Below are 11,139 nucleotides of genomic sequence, written 5' to 3' on the forward strand. Positions count from 1 at the left end.
TTCATCTTCAACCGAACTGCCTACGGAGATATTCCTTATATATATCTATAGCCACAGATATCTTCAAGCCTGTCTCTTCATTCCTTAGCACTTCCGTATTCCACTTCTTTGCGGATTAATTCTTCCTCACTAGTCTCTTAAACTTCAGGGTACTCTTCGTCACAACTAAATGACGATCTGAGTCTCTGCCTGTTCTGTGCACGACTTACAATCGAGTATCTGATTTCGAAATCTCTGTCTGACCAAGACGTATTCTAACTGAAATCTACCCGTATTTTAAGGCCTCTTACGATTGTACCTCTTCCTCTTGTGATTTTTGAACACAGCATTCGCTGTTACTAGCAGAAATTTATTGCAGAACTCAGTAAATCTTTCTTCTCTCTCATTCCTAGTACCGAGCCTACATTCTCCCATAAACCTTTCTTCTACTCCACCCTCTACATTGCAGTTCCCATGACTATTGGATGTTACTGTCCCTGTACATGCTGAATTACCTGTTCAGTATCCTCATATACTTTCTGCATCTCTTCATTTTCGGCTTGTGACGTGGGAACGCATACCTGAAATATCGTTGTCGGTATTGTTGTGCTGTCGATGTTCACAGTAATACACTCTTTGGCTTACCTTCCTATTCATAACGAATACTACTCCCTAAAACTAAACTAAATTCTGCCCGAACAGGTCACGAAGGTCCAATGGTACCGACCGGCCACCGTGCCATCCTCAGAATACAGGCGTCACCGGATGCGTATATGGAGGGGTATGTGTTCAGCACACCGCTCGCCGCGCCGTATGTCAGTTTACGAGACCGGACCCGCTACTTCTCAATCAAGTAACTCCTGAGTTTGCCTCACAAGGACCGAGTATGCCCCACTTGCCAACAACACTCGGCAGACCAGATGGTCACCTATCCAAGTGCTAGTCCAGTCCGACAGCGCTTAGCTTCGGTGATCTGACGGGAACCGGCGTTACCACTGCGGCAAGGGCGTTGGCTGATTACTACTCCCGTTATAACATTTTCTGCTGCTGTTGATATTGTACTATACTCATCTGAGCGAAAATCCTTATCTTCTTTCCATTTGACTTCAGTGTCCGCCGTTGTATCTAGACTGAGAATTTCCCGGTTCAGATTTTCTGGCTTCCCTACAACCTTCAAACTTCCGACATTCCACGCCCCGATTCGTACAACGTTATCCTTTCGTTGCTTATTCAGTCTTTTTCTCATGGTCACCTCCATGTTGGCTGTCCGCCACTGGAGATCCGAATGGGGGAATTGTCCCGAATCTTCTGCCAGTGGAGCGATCATCATGACACTTTTTCAGTTACAGACCACATGTCCCTGGATAGACATAATGTGTCTTTAATGTATTGATTTGCATTGCCTTCTGGTTCATCATGCCGTTAATCATTACTCTGACTTCCGCCTTTAGGGATAGTTCCCCACCCCAAGAACCAGAAACTACCCTGAACCTCTGTCATCTCCTCCACCATCTTTCACAAGATGGTTGACTGAATGAGGGTGACTTCTTATGTGGGAAGTCTTGGGCTGCCACCGCTGATGATTTTTACTCAAAATTTTTTCGGTAGTGTTGTTCGAACACAGGAGATATGACATTTTGATTACTAATCAAAGACACTGTCGTTAGACCACTCGGTCCTAGCTCATGTCTTAAGATTGTCACTGTTAACGTGATTGACGGAAGTATCGTTAATAGAGCGTAATTGAAACGTGTATCTGGTAATGTTGTATTTCGTGTGCTCTCATCTTAATTCGTAGGTGCCCAACACAACGCTGATTATTAGTTCCTTGCTACTTATGAGAGGACAACGCGCTTCTCAATTATATTTGCTAGTTCACTGCAGTTCCGAACTCTTTATTTGTGGCTAAACAATCTTACTTCCCAGGCCACCTTAATTTATTAAGATAACTCTTGAATTATTACCTTTTGCACATACAAGAACGAATGAGGACGACTATCCCTGAATGATAGATCGACGAGACCGTAAAATACCGTGATTTATGGCACTCGCGGCATCTGACAAACGAGAGATAGCATTTGGCACGATGCCCACCCTGGGTAATTAATAGTGTGGCACCTAAGCACTCAATTTACTTGCCACAGACATCCAACCGATACAGCTCTGACCCGTTAACGTTTGGATCTTGTGAACATCATAACATTTTTCCAATTACATTGATAGTCAAGCAGAATTAATAAATATGTTTCCCAATGTACTACAATGCATCCTTAGTTCCTGATGGTTTCATAATAGTAGACTTCTTTCCGCGAGGAATCGTCACTTTTTCTGTGTTTCTTATATCCTCCTTGCTTCGTCTTTGATGCAATACTGAGTTTTCAAAGTAGTAGTATTCCTTCGTCGACAACGTATTACGCAGTTGTGATGCTGAGCTTATCGCTAACACAATTTCAGCTACTCCTTAGTATTTCCGTTATTCTTCGGTTTACTCACAGTGGGGTGCTCATTCTACTCAACATGTCCCTCACAACATCATCATTGAATCTAATTTGCATTCTTTCACCCTGAATTCTCATCTCACTTCTGAAACTTTCTTTGATATTCGTCATGGCTGCTATGACGCGCAGATTTAACAGTAGCGGACGAAGGCTGCCTTCTAACCCTATGACCGGTTTGTCAGCGGTCGTGCCGACGTGGGTACAAATCACCGATGTTGAACACCGTCGGGTGTTGCCTGTACTTGTTTGGGTACGGCGCGTGCTGTTGATAATTCTCCTCTTGCCTTTACGGCAGAGAGGACAGGAGGGGTGGTAGTGGAAAGTACCTGACCACCAGACTTTGCGCCACTGTCCTGGATTAAATTCCAAACTTCGCTGGAGTGTCTCATGAAGTGACGCAGTGCGACACTGTTGGTGATGATTCGTTCAGCGGATGAGGTCGTTAAGCTCAGTGGCCCCCTTCGTGCTCTTAGAGAGGAGTAGACTATGCTCCGGCATCTACCTTCGTTCATCGTATCCAGCACGAACATGACGTTTCACTCCACATACACACATTACAGTATACTACACTAAACAGATCCACTTACCCACACAACTCTCGTATTTTGGGAAGGGAATGTGCCTTAAGGGGCGAAATTAGGGAAGGCCTTTCGAATTAAGCGGCAGAACCTGCCCTTCACAGTCTCCCAGCCATTCTTGCCGTACGACTTTATTTTATGCCTGCCTTAAGTTGAGCACTTCTCTCTTTATTCGTGTATAGTGTATCACCCGTCTAGGAGTACAGAGTGTAACAAGTGAGGATTTTAACAATCTTACTCTATATTACCATTTCTGATGCTATTCCTAAGTCGACTTATCCTATAGAAGTAGTGATTTTTTTTACGTATTTCCTTCATTATCTAGTACAAATTGGCAACGGCCTCTCTCGTGTATTTACAGTTTCTAAAGCCAAACTGATCGTCCAACAGATCCTTAGCTTAATTTTCCACTCTTTTGTATGCTATTCTTGTCAGCAACCCGAATGAACTAAACCGTTCTTTAGCTGTAACTGGTAAACAACAGAAGGTTTGTCTCCCGAAGTTTAAGAGTAAAAATGGAATCGCCAGTCTTGTTTGACATACTTTCTAGCTAATTTTTCTCTTCTAAAACTAAACTCCGTCCGAACAGCACCGACCGGCTGCCGTGTCGTCCTGGGCCTCCAGGCGTCACTGGATGCGGATACGGAGGGTCATGTGGCCAGCACACCTCTCTCCCGTCCGTATGTCTATTTTCGAGACCGGAGCCGCTACTTCTCAATCAAGTAGCTCCTCAGTTTGCCACACAAGGGCTGAGTGCACCCCGCTTCCCAACAGCGTTCGCCAGACCGGATGGTCACTCATCCAAGTGCTAGCCCAGTGCGACAGCGCTTAACTTCGGTGATCTGACGGGAGCCGGTGTTACCACCGCGGCAAGGGCGTTGGCTATTTTTATCTTCGGATATTTTTATCTTTGATACGCCTCACACAGGTACAGTATCAACACATTAAATAGATAAAATTAGATTTCACTCACGTTTATGATTATTTTTCGGGAATGAATCACTTTCTACGAAATTCTTCTCCACCGTATCAAATTTGCTGCACGCGATTTTTCACAGTTTGAATAACAGCGTTATAACAACGTTACACGTCTCTTCTTCGGCACTTGCACTGATTACCATCCGGTGATAACCAGCACCGTGAATCATTCCAATTCCTTAAATCATCAAAGCTGTACCGGACAACTGATTTCTGGGTCCTTTAATATTTCATAATTCGACTCTCGTAACATATATTATAACTTGATTTTGCCGGAAACTTTCGGAATGACCGTAATCTACGGAATTTGCTATAATATTAACTTTCTTTTTTAAACTGAATATCTTTATCGATATAGACTGTTTCAAAACGTTTGTACAATATGTTAAGCAAATACTTTTAGTATAGTTAACTTCCTAGTTAGTGTGACGGAACGTCAGCTGGGTATCGCATTGAAATCATATGTTATAGGTTGGTATGACACGAGTTATGGTGTGCAAATTAGATCGGTATCTCACCGTAGACGCTAGAATTCACGTTCCGCAATCAGTTGTAATGGACAATTAATTCACAAGCGTATGAATTATAAGCTGCTAGTGGCATTGATGGATTTAACGGCCTGGTCGATGCTGCTTCCCATCGAACTGCTTTGTGTTAATTGCCTCTGTCGGTGAGGAATTTTTTTCTAACGATGACGAATAAATAATTCGAGGAATGCTTTAAAATAATTTCAGTGATATTCGGAGCATAATAGAAAACTTCTGTCAACTTAAGTGCCAGACACAGAAAATTATAGATACTGCATAAACTTTTGGAACATGGCTAGCTGTAGCACCAGCAACTAGAGGGAAGGTGGGATACGACATAAGACATTAGCGGGGATGTACACACAATCAGCTCTTACTATATTATACAGTATTTACATTAAACATTAATTTAAAACATAATCTTCGTGTAGAAATTGAAAGGCAACATGTTTGACGGGACGTGAGAAACTACGTTACAAATGTCAACCCACGCCAAACTATAGCGTAACAAGAGTGGTGCATTGTCGTAAGAGAGTACACGTTCCGAATTACAGCAGACACTGTTCTGCTAAGGTGTGGATAACTTGTGTATCACAGGGTGGGAGTGAAACGATTCCGGCTGAGCACGCTTAGAGGTGTTATTGTTGCAATGCGAGCCTCGACGGACAACAAACGTCACTCCATTCCAATCTATTATCTCAGTTGACAATGATGTGGAGGTGCACCTTAAGGGGGCTGGAAGGTCAAACGGGCCGACTTGGAGCACGAGAGGTGCCACACGACATTTTAATTTCCACTGTCTTCGCTTTTATAAGTAAATTCATAAAACTTAGTCAGCAGGAGCGGGAAGGATTCAGGATTCACACTCATAGCAGTGGAAGTTCAAAAACATAATAAAATAATTTTTTTACATGTGAAATTTCATCATTTTTTTTCACTTACTATTGGCTGCATTTGTTGCTATAGGTACAGTTTTCTTAATAAGTAAGAGAGATTCTTCGATAAATTTTGCAAAGCGTACAAACCATACTTACAGGTGTATGAAACTCTACAATTTATTTGATTTATGAAAAACTGAATGAGCTGTTACATTTTAAACTTCATGTTTAAAAAAACTCAAATTTTATTGTTAATTATTCAATTTTTACCATAGTTTTTAACAGATTTGGAAAATTCTAGTTTCAAACACCTGTAAGTATAGTTTTTATGCTGTGCAAAATTCATCGAAGAATCTCTCTTATTTATTAAGAAAAGTATACCTATAGCAACAAATGCAGCCAACAGTAACTGAAAAATTTGATATTTCACATGTAAAAAAATTATTTTGTTATGTTTTTGAACTCCCACGGCTATGAGTGTGAATCCTGAATCCTTCCTGCTCATGCTGACAACGTTTTATGAATTTATTTGTAAAAGTGTAGACAATGGAAATTAAAATGTACTGTGGTGCTTCTCCTGCAGCACGTTGGCCCGTTTGATGTCCCAAACGCCCCCTCCCCCTCGCCTTAAGATATGGCTGCAAGTTAAGCAGCCATGTTGTTTGATTACGGTTATTTCTTTTGTTTGTGAAACTTCCTGGCAGATTAAAACTGTGTGCCGGACCGAGAATCCAACTCGGGACCTTTGCATTTCGCAGGAAAGAGCTCTACCATCTGAGCTACCCAAGCACGACTCACGACCTGTCCACAGAGCTTCAGTTCCGCCAGCACCCCGGCTCCCCTCCCCCCCCCCCCCTCCCAAACTTCACAGACTTTTCTTCGCAATATCCTTCTTCCAGGAGTGCTAGTTCTCCTTGGTTCGCAGGAGAGCTTCTGTGAAGTTCATAGGGTAGGAGGCTGGAATGGAAAGCTGTGAGGACGGGTCGTGAGTCGTGCTTCGGTAGCTCAGATGGTAGAGCACTTGGCCGTGAAAGGCAAAAGTCCCGAGTTCGAGTATCGATCCGGCACAGAGTTTTAATCTGCCAGGCAGTTTCACATCAGCGCACACTCCGTTGCAGAGTGAAAACCTCATTCTGCTCTTGTTTGTGTTATGCATCGGTCCCCCTTGGAGTCCCTTCAGTAGTTCTGAATGTGAAGGAATGACCTTTGAAATCCGTTATTCTAGTGTTTAGATAGATGGCTGAGCTGACATATTTAAATCTGACAGAATTTTGAATAAAAGAATCTGGTTTCATCAGAACATTGATGATTCAGGAATGCTGAATTAGAGGATAAACAACTGGAGTTATGAAGATGGTAAAGGAGGAAAGAGAAAGGTAATCTCTCGGTAGGTCGAGGGGGGCCAAACCAACTTTGAAAGTGCACGTATGTAAATTGGCGCTGCGATTCGACATAAATTAATGCGAAACACTCCAAAATAATGAACTAGTAATTCAATGAGTATTAAAGAAATAAGAATCACAATTAATGTGGTTTTTTACCTTAAAGTGACTTGTAAAAAATTTGAAAAGTAAAATTAATTTTTAAATAAATGCTTGACATATCTGTTAAAAAGGTCTGAGATTAGTCTATTAATTGCATTAATGAAATAATTGCAGTTATGAAGTTGTACCATGATTTTTGTGATATTAGTATAAAAGACAGGTAGTACTAAAGAAGGGAATGTGTAGAATCTGTGGCTAAAGTTGAAGTTAAAGGGAGCGTTTGAATCTGGATGCAAGTCTTCAGAATGAAGCTTGAAGTTACTGATATTTTGTAAAAATGATATTACTGTCCCTATGCATCATCTCGCAATCAGATTTGATCTTACCATAGCAGACTGTAGGTGGAGGCTGAAGTGGCTGCAGTTATCAGTCGCTGATGGCACATCAAAGACCCTCACCAGCAGTAAAGACAAATGAGCCTGCAATCTTTCTAAGTCCGTCAGGTTATCCGCTCTGGATTGAAAGCTCCCTGAGAAATAAAAGATCCCTGAGATCAAGAGATGAAAGCTCTCACTGATCGAGATTTGAGGGACCCCGCTGAAGAAGTAAATTTGTACCAAATGCTTACTGAAATGTAAACGCGTGCTTCTGCATTTTGCGTTACTATCCTGTTTGGACTGACTGGGCTACGGGTCTGCTGAGTGCCGACCTGTAAAAAAATGCCATAGAAAATACTGGTCCCCTTCCCTGAGTTTCAGGTGATTAACCAGTAATATACTACCATTTTCTGCTGAAAAAGGGCATCTATCTCTGCTTTTCTCCTTGACCGTGTTAGTGAAATGAGTCCTTGTTCCCATAGTCGGCTTTGTCTCTTCTGCCTTGCTGGCGTGAAGATGGTTCCTTGTCCGTATGAAGAAGATGGGTTTAAATCCGTTGAAACCATGGTTAATGTTAACTGAAAATAATCTTTCATTGCAACTGGATGGCTGTCTTATTCGTTTGTCATATAATGTTCACAAGAATTTAAGGCGAATTCAATATGTAAGGACAGGTGACTGCTGGAAGCTACTAATCTGGTAATCTAAGAGGGGCCTAGTTAGGCAATGAAAAATGTTTCTTTAGTGGTCTCTGGATAAAAGCTTTCTGCTTTTTTTTTTAGATATAAAGTGTCGCATGTATCTTCCGTCGCAAAGAAACAATAATTCCCTCCTATTTAGTTACTTGCCAGAATTATACCAAAGTTTATAAGGATCTGTTAAAATTTTCCACGTTATTTAGAGCATCAGTGTAAGGTAATTTTGAACATGTCAACTTATGATTTCTTGATCTGCTATGGATATTGATTGTAGTCCTGTTTTGTGGCCAGATCCTCAAAACTTTTAACTTCATCAATGGATTTTACAGGTACAATTACATGTATCCTTGCTAGCATTCATGTACAACTGAAAGATACACTCTTCTTGAATAATTCTTGGTAGCTTTATAGATTTGTGTAGCACCGGAAATCTATGCACTGTTCACGCAGTCCCGCAAATTACAACCTATTTATTTGTGGCATCCAACAGGGACACAGAAGTGTTTCCTGTGGTTCATACCAGAATAATTTAGTGGCAAAGATATCATGCTTCACAAACCACGGAATACATTTCTGGTAGGGTGAAACAGAAAACTATAGCATAATACTGTACCCAACGGACTGTGTGTATGGTCTGGTGCATGTTTCAAGCTGCCATTCATCTGGATAACAACATATTTTGACACGACCACCAACCTGGTGTAACACCTAATGTAATCATTCCAGCCGACATGTTTCTGTTGATCCAAGGTCCAATATCAATCATCAAGAGCCCACTGCAAATGTATTTGAAGATGTACTTGTCAACAAGGGAACTAATAGGGAAGTTCGTTGCGGAGACCAGTGTTCAACAATAAGCGCTGAACCCATTGTACATTGTCGTCACATCAGTCACATACAGTCCCTTATCTTGGTTTACTGAACAGGCAATTTACTGACGACCGTGTTTCGTTATGAGGCGTGGACAACCAACATATTATAGCTTGCTCGTGGTTTGGAAAATGGAAATTTGTCGTAAGTTCTGTGGGTCCAAAATGCTGAAGTCATCGGTCCCTAGGCTTACGCACTACTTATTCTAACTTAAACTAACTTAACACACACACCCATGCCCGTGGGAGGGCTTAAGACTCCGGCGCGGGGAGCCGCGCGAACCGTGGCAAGGCGCCTGAGACCGCGCGGCTACCCAGCGCGGCTGCTCATGGTTTCAGTCGTCCTTTAAGCAATGTCCATAAATATACTACACGTACAAAACAGTGGGACACAGGTGCTATAAAGAAACTTCAGAGGTACAAGGAACACTTTTTATCCATTTGGATGAAGTATATACACTCCTGGAAATTGAAATAAGAACACCGTGAATTCATTGTCCCAGGAAGGGGAAACTTTATTGACACATTCCTGGGGTCAGATACATCACATGATCACACTGACAGAACCACAGGCACATAGACACAGGCAACAGAGCATGCACAATGTCGGCACTAGTACAGTGTATATCCACCTTTCGCAGCAATGCAGGCTGCCATTCTCCCATGGAGACGATCGTAGAGATGCTGGATGTAGTCCTGTGGAACGGCTTGCCATGCCATTTCCACCTGGCGCCTCAGTTGGACCAGCGTTTGTGCTGGACGAGCAGACCGCGTGAGACGACGCTTCATCCAGTCCCAAACATGCTCAATGGGGGACAGATCCGGAGATCTTGCTGGCCAGGGTAGTTGACTTACACCTTCTAGAGCACGTTGGGTGGCACGGGATACATGCGGACGTGCATTGTCCTGTTGGAACAGCAAGTTCCCTTGCCGGTCTAGGAATGGTAGAACGATGGGTTCGATGACGGTTTGGATGTACCGTGCACTATTCAGTGTCCCCTCGACGATCACCAATGGTGTACGGCCAGTTTAGGAGATCGCTCCCCACACCATGATGCCGGGTGTTGGCCCTGTGTGCCTCGGTCGTATGCAGTCCTGATTGTGGCGCTCACCTGCACGGCGCCAAACACGCATACGACCATCATTGGCACCAAGGCAGAAGCGACTCTCATCGCTGAAGACGACACGTCTCCATTCGTCCCTCCATTCACGCCTGTCGCGACACCACTGGAGGCGGGCTGCACGATGTTGGGGCGTGAGCGGAAGACGGCCTAACGGTGTGCGGGACCGTAGCCCAGCTTCATGGAGACGGTTGCGAATGGTCCTCGCCGATACCCCAGGAGCAACAGTGTCCCTAATTTGCTGGGAAGTGGCGGTGCGGTCCCCTACGGCACTGCGTAGGATCCTACGGTCTTGGCGTGCATCCGTGCGTCGCTGCGGTCCGGTCCCAGGTCGACGGGCACGTGCACCTTCCGCCGACCACTGGCGACAACATCGATGTACTGTGGAGACCTCACGGCCCACGTGTTGAGCAATTCGGCGGTACGTCCACCCGGCCTCCCGCATGCCCACTATACGCCCTCGCTCAAAGTCCGTCAACTGCACATACAGTTCACGTCCACGCTGTCGCGGCATGCTACCAGTGTTAAAGACTGCGATGGAGCTCCGTATGCCACGGCAAACTGGCTGACACTGACGGCGGCGGTGCACAAATGCTGCGCAGCTAACGCCATTCGACGGCCAACACCGCGGTTCCTGGTGTGTCCGCTGTGCCGTGCGTGTGATCGTTGCTTGTACAGCCCTCTCACAGTGTCCGGAGCAAGTATGGTGGGTCTGACACACCGGTGTCAATGTGTTCTTTTTTCCATTTCCAGGAGTGTACTACTGATACACTGTCCAGGCACATTAATGTGCTCATCGCTCAAAAGCCTGAATAACTACCTTTTGCAGCGCGCATCACTGCGAGAAGCGTAGGAAGACAGTCAGTGATGTTCTGGAAGGTATTGACAGGGATGTGGAGCCATGCTGACTCCAGTGCCGTGGCCAGTTAACACTAAGTATCTCCGTCGACGAACCGTGGAGCGAACAGCACTAATGAAGAGGTCGCACAGACCCTTGATTGGAGTTAGATCTGGGGAGTTTGGTGGCCAAAGGAGAATGGTAAACTCTTCCTGGTACCCTTCAATCCTTGGATGTACACTTTGCATTGTCCTGCTGGTAGACACAACGGTGCCAAGCAAAAGAAAGAAGTATACGTTACATCTATATCCATA

The 11,139-nt window shown here is 44.0% G+C and overlaps 1 pseudogene; it reads right to left on the reverse strand.

Annotated features, from left to right (window-relative positions):
• Positions 1-875: 875 nt before the first annotated feature.
• LOC126413496 (5S ribosomal RNA) lies at positions 876-993 on the reverse strand (annotated as a pseudogene).
• Positions 994-11,139: the final 10,146 nt, after the last annotated feature.

This window comes from Schistocerca serialis, chromosome 7 (genome assembly GCF_023864345.2).
Source record: "Schistocerca serialis cubense isolate TAMUIC-IGC-003099 chromosome 7, iqSchSeri2.2, whole genome shotgun sequence".
Taxonomy (NCBI): Eukaryota; Metazoa; Arthropoda; class Insecta; order Orthoptera; family Acrididae; genus Schistocerca; species Schistocerca serialis.